This window comes from Raphanus sativus, chromosome 8 (assembly GCF_000801105.2).
Source record: "Raphanus sativus cultivar WK10039 chromosome 8, ASM80110v3, whole genome shotgun sequence".
In the NCBI taxonomy this organism is placed as follows: Eukaryota; Viridiplantae; Streptophyta; class Magnoliopsida; order Brassicales; family Brassicaceae; genus Raphanus; species Raphanus sativus.
In genome coordinates, this window is record NC_079518.1 from 2,503,736 (window position 1) to 2,514,896 (window position 11,161).

The window sequence follows — 11,161 nt, forward strand, 5'->3', positions numbered from 1 at the left end:
TAGCTGTAATCTAGCTACGAATGTTTTCTGGCTGACCAAAGAGTACTGTTCCGATTGTTCATTTTTGGGTCAAACTAATAGATATTTACATTTTTTTAAACCATCATACGAGTGATGCAAATATATAATGTTAAATTAATTGAGTGTCTACAAATTGTATAGAGTTTTAATACAAATTTTTTTTTTTCTGAAACTTTAATACAATTTGTTAGGTTTGTCAAGATATAAGATATAATTGTGAAGATAAATGGTAATTTAGAAGACTCAACTGTTGGAAAATTGTAATGGAATGAAATGATTATTCTAAAAGACGTAATGGATGCTTTAAATTTAAAATCAACCCTACGTAAGTAATTCATATTAAAAAAAGAATAATCTTAGACATTGGTTAACTAATTTCCTATATAGAGAATGTTGATCTAAGAAAATTTGAAAGTGGGTTCCTCTCATTTTCTAACTTATAAAATATTAACAAAGTGAGTGCCAAATATATGTTGCAAGAGAGTATAACTTACAACTTGTCAATTATTCTAAATGTATTAGTCAATTAAAGATAATAGTTTTTTGTCACAAAAATCACCACTTTAGTTAGATAGTAAATTATATTGTAATATAAAAGATAGGCACAGTCACATTATATTAATGGTAAAATCCAAAAGGTTATTAGATATTATCCGTTTAATTATTTTTCAATATTTCTATAATATACTGTAGAGGATGATTTTATAATATCTATCACATTCATATATTATTTACTTTCTTTTTTATTTTTTTATTTGGAAAAAATGTAAAATATTTATATATGAATTTTTGTAAAAATAAAAAGCTCCCACCAATCTACCATATATTGAAAATATAACCTCACGTGATTTGTTAATGATTATGATCATATGATATTTGACATGATTTTATATCATGAAATGGAAACTTAACAACATCCATATCGTAATTCTTTTTCACACTGATCCTTAAAAGCATCCCATGCGTTTTTGAGGTTGCAATATCACTGTGTAATTTCGAATTATAACCTGATTTCCTTCATCTTCTCTTAACAATCACCTCCAAAATTCCACAAGATGCTCTGTACTAAAAAATCTGAAGCTTGTTGACTTCAAAGGTGACGTTTCTCAACTGCTCTATTTTGAGAAATCATCTTCTTTTTCAGTATCTGCTGTTTCTGCCTCAATCTTCTTGAAAATGAGCGTTTCCTGAAAACGATGTAGCCTCTGTATCGATTAGACTGCCATCTTCCTTGAAATCTCCTCAATATACCTTTTGTGAGCTCGTTCTCGATATTTTGCTGTATCACACGCTTCACAAGTCTAGCTTCATAGTTAGGATCATACACGAGGCTTCCAAGAAGATCCACAGCCGCATCTATGATCCCTATCTTCATTTTCCTGTCTGCAACTCGCTTCTGCACACGAGCAAGTTGTAGTATACACACAACAAAAAGAGTGTATTAACAACAGATTCTGTTACAGGGGCAGTTTCTATTACAAAAGCGTACCTGTAACCGGACAATGCTGTTGATCATGTCGGGGTCAAGAGGCTGGAAAACTATATACTCATCAACCTTATTCATAAACTCTGGACGAAAAATCGATCTTGCAGCGTCCATCACTCTTTGTTTAATCTTTTCATAAGCGATCTTTTTTGCATCATCATCCGTGTTATTCAGTATAAACTGCGAGCCAACGTTCGAGGTCATAATAATAACTGTATTGGTGAAACTCACGGTACGTCATTGAGAATCAGTGCCCAGCCGTAGAGACCATACCGTAATGGTCCGTCAGAGTCTAATCACATAGGCTTCTTGACCACAGCTGGTTAGGTTTCCAGATACGCATGGATATCCAATTGTGAATTCTTTTGCGTTCCTTCTCTTTTTGAGAGGACTTACATGAGGTTATGGGCAAAAGCAAAACCCCATCAAATAGTCCCAAAAATATAACCACTGCCTTATGCATTCTTGTCATCAAAGCAAAAGGAGTGATAATTAAATTTTGGGGAGGAACCAGAACAAGAAAGTTAGCAGAAGGATCGTCGTTATCAGCTTAACTTTCTCTTCTCTTTGGCACCACTAACCAAAACATAGCCTGCAAAAAGAAAAAACAACTTGTGCATTTCAACATCATCCATATAAATCCAAGGTTACACTTTCAAACGATTCATGGGGGCTTAATTGATACTAATAAAATGTTTTTCGTTATTTTCATAGTATTGTAACAGATCGATTGTTCTGAAAAGTTGATTAAACCCGAGGAACAGGAAGGATGACTATAACGTCGAACCAGAAGCCAGTGAGGGAGCATGCGTAGTGTGACGCGATGGCGCGAGGATCCCAAACGAGCTTCCCGTAAGCCAGTCTAAACTGAAGCCACATGTGCCATAAATGAAGAGCGTCGATGCACGTGCGGAGCACCGTAACAACAGCCGCGAACGCGCCATCGATAAAGTAACATGCGGGTCCGGTGGTTCGGCCGATGGATGGGGCGCAGAAGAAGAGCGGATCCACCGCTAGAGCCATCCCGCGAGATAAAAGCAATGAACGGTTCCATCTCAACGTTTGGAAACATTCATAAAATCTGAAGAAATCAGTTGTAAACACTATTTCTATTCATTGACGTCTCTCTAATATGGACGCCAAGTCAGTTTGGAAAGGTAACTTTTCGGAAAGGTATCCTGAATGATTCAGCAGGGACAGTAAATTGGGTGATTGCGGAGAAATAGATCGGAAAACTCAATAACGAAAGTAAATTGAACAGAGACATAACACAAACTACAGTTACTTGAAGGAAAGGAGATAATAAACTCACCAGAAACTCATCAAGGACTGTATTGCAGGAAAATATATGAGAATACGATTACCAGAAAAAGAGAGAGGGTTATAGGAAATAAGATCTTCGGCAAAGGATGGTAACGAAATAGAGATTTAAAATCCTGAGAGAGATAAGCAAAGAAGAGGATGAGAGAAAATCTCAAAAAAAAAATTAAACCCTCTTCAATATATAACATTCTGAAAAGACATGTCTCTTAAGTGAAGATGTTTTTAAGAAGCATATCTCTTTGAACAGGTATGACTTGGTGGTATGAAGACGTCGATTGCCAAAGTAAATCAGGCAGTTTTTTTTTAAGAGGCGACTCTCTTTGAACAGGTATGATCTCTTTGAACAGGTACGACTTGCTGGTACGAAGACGTCGATTGTTAAAGTAAATCAATACGTCATACTTTTTTTCCTGAACAAAATATAAACCGTTGGATTATATTTTAAGAACAAATCTCACCGTTAGATTTTGATTTTTTTTTCCTATAAAAAAATGATGACATCAGCAGATTTTAAAATTCAGTTTGCTATTATATATAGATAGTAGACAATTTCTCAAACTAAAACTTGAATTGAATGCTTCAATCTCTCTCTCTTTTCTGTTAGAGAGAGAAAACTCTCTCAATTTCCACTTTCTTATCAAATCATATATCTTTTAGAGGATAGAAGATGACATGAGTTCGGTTCCCGAGTGATCGGGCTCCCTTCCAGAAAAGATGGCTTCTTCAGTATCGTTTGCCGGCTCTTGACTCTGTCATTGCTCCTTATCCCTTGGTGTAGACGGCTGACTCTTTACTGGTTCATCCGGCGTTTATATTTCTGCTGTTTTGTTTTTCTTTTGTTTTTTATATTTTCTTCTCCACTCCTAGCCTCCATGTTTAACCTCTAGATTCAGTTGGGTTTCGATTTTCATCGGAATGGTCTTTCCTTCCCCAGTTGTGGGCTGGTTCATCTTCGAACTTATCTGCATCAATAAAGATGATCATTTTGATTAGGAATTTCTGATGAATCGGATCGATTTCATGCAACTAAATCACCTTCTTCTTTGAAGTGATGGCGGTCTTGCCCTCTTTTTCTGCTTGTGTTGTTACTCGGTGAGTGGCATTCAGTTCCGGTGGTTTTGGCCGCTTTGGCTTCCGGTGAGGACTTTCAAGGCGACGTATGGAGTCGATGTATTCCTCTTTCGAAGCAGAGAGGCGTACGTGTCTTTGCTTCGTCTCATCAGAACATGTGGTGTTGTGGTGTTGAGCTGGATAAGATTATTGGGCTTCCTTCTTGGACTTTTTTGGCTGGGCCTTTTTTAGTTTTTGTAGTTTTCTTTTGTCTATTTACCTTTCTAATGGGATTTCTTGTAAATTTTGACTTTGTTTCATAAAATATCTGTGATAAAAAAAAAAGAATTGAATGCTTCAAAGAATGAACTCAAGCAGATTTTCTGATGATAGAGAAAAGTGTGCCGATCTTCCAATAGAGGTCATTTGATTGTAAATTTTTGTTTTTTAGCAAAAAATATATTTAGGTTTTTCAATAAGATAATCACGCCACCAAATAACCAAGTGAGAGAGGATAAATAGTTACGACAAGAGAGGTCACACTAATAATTTAAATTTCATGCTAATTATTTGGAGTAGGCAAAACTAGAAAGAAATGATCTCAACGCACATGTTAATAACATTATGGCGATCAACAACAAGACAATCATGAACATCCCTATACTACTGTGATACCGAAAAATAGTCATGTCACTAGCTATTAACAAACTAAACATTTCATAGTAGTTTTCATAGAAACAACAAAATCTATAGAAATAAAGATATAATACTAAAAGTATGAATGAAAAAGTTAATTGGATATATAATATCCACACATCTAATAAAAATATGGAAATTTACATTGGACTTGTTGTATACATGAGTATGACCATTATATATACTAAGGGATACCTTGACCTATTATGCCATCTCAAGTTATAGTTCTCTTGCTCAGAAGTCACAAAGCAATCCACTTTGGGTTCCGTGCTCAATTTTCTCATCTCTAGAGAAATAAAGATTATATCTTGATAAAAAGAGATCTCACAAATTTGGTTCTCTTTATCGCTTGCCATTCTTCACTCCCTTAAGTCTTTAACCTTAGATCATTCTCTTCTTGGTACTCATGTTGGTGTCTCTGTCCTCTCTTTTTCTCTTTATCTCTCTTGCTAAATCTTGATTAATTATATTGATACGTAAAATTTGCAGGAGAGCTGAAGATAATAACACTTTTGATCTCAATAACTTACCTGATGATCCTTCCATTGACTTTTTCCCATTCTTTAAAGAAGGCTCATCTTCATCTTCATCTTCTGGTACATACTACTCTAGCTTACTCTACTCTCTTTATTTTATTAATTCGAACTACTAAATCTTGATATTAGTGAAATTAATCTTGATTTACCTTCTGCCTTGGATGTGTGTTGTGTAATGAATAAGAGGGTTTAGAGAGATAACAACAAATGTTTTCATCTAATCACTAGATGTACACTTGATTATTTATTGCGAGAATCAAATTAATATAGTATTGAGTAGAAGCGTTTAGAGAGAAGCAAATCAAAGATGGAAAAGAGTACGAATGTAGATTTTGTTCACTCAAGTTCTTCAAATCTCAAGCTCTCGGTGGCCACATGAACCGCCACCGTCAAGGCAAGTGACCCTGCTTTCTTATATAGTATTAATTTATACGAGTTTGCATAAATAAACTTAACTTTTGGTATGGTGATTTTAGAGAGGGAGACGGAGTCACTTAACAAAGCTCGTGAACTTCTTCGCAACAATACGTTTCCTCCTCATCAAGGTCCTCCATCATTTAGGTATTTTTGGTTTCTCTCTTTCTTATGCAATTTTAATTCATTTTCCTTTGAACTACTGCTATAGATATCATTTGAATCGACGCCGTTATATTCTATATAGTTATCAGCATGGAGATTTGCATATAGGAGACCCAATAACACCATACAAACCAATGATGTATCCACCAAGATTGTTCTCTCCCTCCGCACCTCTGCCGCCACCGCCACCACCACTTGTGCAACCATATCTTTATCCACCACGGTCTCCTACGCCACCGTTATCGCTTCCTTACCGTCGCACAGACTACTATTTGCACAACAATGGTACACATCACCAAACCCTAACCAATAGCGGTTGCGGTGGTCGCTCACCGCCTGAATCGGGATACAACTTCATCGGTGCACCCGTGGCTAATGGCTCTAGGGTTGCTCCTCCTCTTTGGCGGCCTCTGCCTCCACATAATGGTTATAATTAAGGCAGCGGAATAAATGAGTGTGTTTTAATAAAAATTTATCCATTAATGTTAGATTTTATCCATATTTGTTGGAATATCGAAAGAGACATGCCAAAGTAATTGATAATGACAATAAGTGAAATTCACCCTGGAGAGGGAGTGTTGTATTTTGGAGTTATGTGAGAAGTTTATATTTGTATGAAGGAGCAGCTTTAAACTATTTTTGTTTTGTTTTTTCGTATTATCATCTGCCCCTTTCGGGTTCGGAGCTGTTTGTGAGACCAAGTGTTGTCTCGTTCTATCTATGTTCTTTGAACTTTTCTTTTCCCTTTGGAGAAATAAAAAGAACATAGAACTGACTTTACTAGGGAGAGGAGACTGGAGAGATCAACTTAGGGGCTGACTGGTTTAACCGCAGCCGTTGCGGTTGCGGTTGCGGGAGTTTACGGGTGCGTGATTGCGGTTTTAAGCGTTTTCGAGAGATTTGTACGACTGGTACAGTGGTTAGAAATTGTTGCGTTTGCGGGACTCTTATGACTGGTAAACTACCAATTGCACCATCTGTTAAATAATAAATTAACAATATTTACGTTTTATATAATTATAAAAGTATTAAAAACTATAATAATATAATAAATATAAAATTTATATTTATAAAATCATATTATTAAATTTTAAAAATTTATAGAAAATATTTTGGTTTTTAAAATTTTATGATATAAATTAAAATATAATATGTATATATTTTATAATTTCTATTATTTCAATTTAAATTTTTTATTGGATATTTTTAGTATTATTTTATTTATTTTTTTTTAAAGAAAAAAATTTATCCTCCCGCAACCGCCCGCAACCGCAAACGCTAGCTGGAATTAACTTTTGATTTTAAGAGGTTCGGAGCGGTTTGAAGCGATTTGTAGCGTTTTCTGTGATTGTTTCGAAACGTCAATAACCGCTGCGAACCGCAAAAGCTGCGTTTGCGGGTGGTAGCAGGGAAACCAGTTATGCCCTTAGAGCATAATTATGGCTGATATCCATTTGGGTTTCTTTCTTTTTTCCTTTTTTTTTTTCTTTTTCGTTTAAAAAAAAAAATTAAAACAAACCAATCGCGGGCCGCCACGTGTCGTGGGGTCCACAAAACTGCCCAGAAAACGTATCCTCGCGAGACTACTTCTTCTCCTTTCTTCTTCTTGGTTCCCACCCTTTATGGTCCCCCCCACCAAAATCCCCCTCCAACATACCCCAATAAATATGCTCTTAGTTCTGGACTTCTTCTACTTGAGTTATAACTAACTCTTATGTTTAATCCTTTTAATTTATATTTATGATTATATCTATTTTTGCAAAATTTCTGAAAAAGAGAATTTCGTCTTTTTGTTTAATGTGTCTCGTTCTATCTATGTTCTTTGAACTTTTCTTTTCCCTTTGGAGAAATAAAAAGAACATAGAACTGACTTTACTAGGGAGAGGAGACTGGAGATATCAACTTAGTTCTGGACTACTTCTACTTGAGTTATAACTAACTCTTATGTTTAATCCTTTTAATTTACATTTATGATTATATCTATTTTGCAACATTTCTGAAAAAGAGAATTTCGTCTTTTTGTTTAATTTGTTTTTTTTAGCCAGTTCATCGTCATGACATTATACGCTACAAATCTAAGAAAATCCAAACGCCAACCTAAAAAAAAGTTTATCTTGTAAAGGAGTCAAATATCAAATATGTGACCTCGGCTGAGGCTTGTTTGTGTGATAAAAGGATAAATAAAATATGCATGAAAATAAGAAATAAATCATGATTTAGTGAAAGAAGGCTAACCCTAGATATGTAATCAATCATATTCTTCCCAAGAGTTATATCTATATTTAAAAACAAATGAGTAATCAAAAAGCGAAGGAGAGAGTGAGAGAGAGAGATTGATTGAGTGAATCAGTATAGATTATGTGAATGAGTTTAAATTAAGGGCTATTAAAAACAGATGTTGGACTCTTAACTTAGTCACTGAGACATAGAAAACTGTGGTACGGACTTATTGATGCAGTTAAGTTTCTTTGTTTCAGTCTGACGATTACACAACTGCATGCGGTAAAGACTCATTGATGCAGTTGAGTTTTTTGTTTTGGTTTTCAGTCTGGCGAGTACAAATCCTATTCTATTATATCAGCTTTTACTATTTCTTAGTTTTGCTCCTCGGTTTCAACTCTACCCTACTCCTATAATATATATAGATGTGTGTTTGTGGCTATACGAGTTCATGAACTCTTATTATGTAGAGCAAATTGTAAGGTATATAATCCTCATTATTATGTACAAATGAACAAGCCTAGATACTTAAGATATTAGGTGTGCGTCGATATATAAAAATATTCCTGAAGTCCATGAACTAATACAAATGGCAAACATCTAATCTTTTATAACTATGAGCATCTCCAACCTATTACCTTATTTTAAAGGGGAACAAAACTTCAAAATGGGGATTTGAGGATTAATTACTCAAACTATAAAACCTCAAAAAAAATTCTTAAAAAAATTATTTATTTAGACTAGTTCCTAACATTAATAAAAAATACTAATAATGATAAAACTTCACAAATACATATAAAACATGCTTTTAATATATTATTATAAAATATACTTTTAATAAATTATACAACACACAATATTACAATTTTATATAATAAAAATAATATAAGTTATATATATAATAAAACAACACACATCGGTTAGCCAATGAATTCCGGTATTTGGTACCACCTGTAAGATATGTATATTTAAACATTTATATAATTTGTCTTAATTTATGTTAAGTTTGTTTAATGTATTTTATTTTGCGTAACCTTTACTTAATATATATTTCTATTTGTGTGAATTTTATTTTAATATTATATAATATTTGTTCAATTTTTATTTTATTTTGGTGTGTTTAAGCTATTATAAATAAAATTGGTAGATGTATTTGTGAAAGAAAATAATTGTAAAGACTAAGAAAAAAATGAATACTAGTTTTGAGGTTTTGAATAGTGAAACTTCAAATTTAAGATGTTACTATTCAAAATCTCAAAATTTAAAGAATTTAGGTTGGATTAAAATGACAAAAAACTCAAAATTTGAGGATTTGAGATTGGGTTGGAGATGCTCAGAGAGTAAACGATTAAGTAAGAGCTATGAGTAATTTGTTTCAGAACGATGAAACAGGAAAGTAGAGCCTTTTCTATTTACGCAAATAAGAGTTTTTAGGGTTCAGTTACCGAATGCTATACATATTAGTAGGGTTAGTAGAATAGGCTGCTGAAAATGATGTTCCTATACAATGACACCGCCTCATCTCTATTACACCTATGACCATACAGTTAACTACTTGAACTTTATATAGGTCTTCATAGGCTTGTTTATTTTGGGTATGTTTTGGAGGAATGTAAATTCAGAGTAAATGTTGAGGCTGGATAGCATAGGGCTTAGTAGTAGTATATACTATGACACCTAGTTTTGGCCCACACTATTATTACCGCAAAGCATAGCTAATCAGATTCGGTATAATAAGATTAAACAATTTTAGAGATAATTTGAGGTCTTACCTATGTATTGATAAGGTAAAAAGTAGTGATTGCAGAGTTTTTCAATTACTTAAACCCGGAAACTTTTGAGTTCAAGTTTGATACAGTAATCGAGTTACCTCCCTAGAAACATTTGAATGAGTGTTGATATATATACTAGTTGCTCCTTGTAATTTTATTTGATTAAATACGTATTTAAGATTTTTCCATTGAGAATATGTTTTGTGAACGTAAAAGCAACAATTTAACCTCCTTGGTAAAAATAGAATCGAGTAGTAAAAAAATACAATTGGTTTACACACACGAGCAGCAGTCAGTGTATGCATAACCTTCTAACCCCTTAAGAAGGTGTTGGCTTTTGTCTTTCAAGTCCTTCGACTTCTGTCTACTCTGTATACTTCCGGAATCTGATTGCCACTGTGGTTTAATGTGAACCGGTTTTTATACGGTGTATGGTTCGACTTCGACGGTTAAATTAGAACTCGGGTTTGATGATGTAATCGGACCGTCACTAGAGGAGTGATTCTCATTCGGACCGCCGGTCCTGTCTAACTAATAAAAAAAAATTAAAAAAGACATGAGAAGGCTTTTGTTTTCTCAATCGAACCCTCTCGAGAAAGACTCGTCTTTTGTTTTTTGAATCGTAATCGAAAATTGCGAGTGTTTCTGTAGCTTTAGTTTCAAAATCACCAAAGAGGCTTTTGGAAGAGAAGCTCATCTCTTTCTTGGAGTCATGTAAAACCCAGAAACACCTTCTTCAAATCCAATCACAGACTCTAGCTTACGGGTTAGAAGACAACGAATACGTCGGTCCGAGAATCATCTCCGCTTGTTGTCGGATCGCGAGAATCGATCACGCACGCCAAGTGTTCGACAGAATGCCTCAACCAAGTGTTTCTATTTACAACGCCATGTTAAATGGGTATAACCAAAACGACTCGTACGACGACGTTTTGTTGTTGTTCAAGAGAATGAGAAGGAACGATTTGATGCCTAATTGTTTTACTCTCCCTGTCGTTTTAAAAGCTTGCGTGATGGTTAAGGAACTAAGACAAGGAGAGGAGTTGCAGTGCTTTTCTATAAAAACAGGGTTTAGGTCAAACCCTTATGTAGGAACAAAGCTGATTGAGATGTACTCATGTGCAGGAGTGTTAGCATCGGCTAATAAAGTGTTCTGTGAGATGGGTGAGAGAAATGTAGTTATTTGGACTTCATTAATCAATGGGTATATATTGAACAAGGACTTAGTCTCTGCTCGGCGGTTTTTTGATCTGTCTCCTGAGAGAGACACTGTGTTATGGAACACTATGGTATCTGGTTATATCCAAACAGGGAACATGATGGAAGCTAGGAGTCTTTTCGATTCGATGCCTTGTAGAGATGTGATGTCGTGGAACACGGTTTTGGAGGGTTACGCGAGTGTTGGAGACGTTGAAGCTTGTGAAAGAGTTTTCGAAGAAATGACAGAGAGAAATGTGTTCTCTTGGAATGGTTTGATC

At 34.7% G+C, this 11,161-nt stretch overlaps 2 pseudogenes; one reads left to right on the top strand and one right to left on the bottom strand.

The window, feature by feature from the left end:
• Positions 1–833: 833 nt before the first annotated feature.
• Positions 834–3,166, bottom strand: LOC108821006 (chaperone protein ClpB3, chloroplastic-like; annotated as a pseudogene).
• A 1,338-nt stretch (positions 3,167–4,504) lies between these two features.
• LOC108819677 (pentatricopeptide repeat-containing protein At5g56310-like) overlaps positions 4,505–11,161 on the top strand; it is an 8,347-nt pseudogene continuing 1,690 nt past the window's right edge.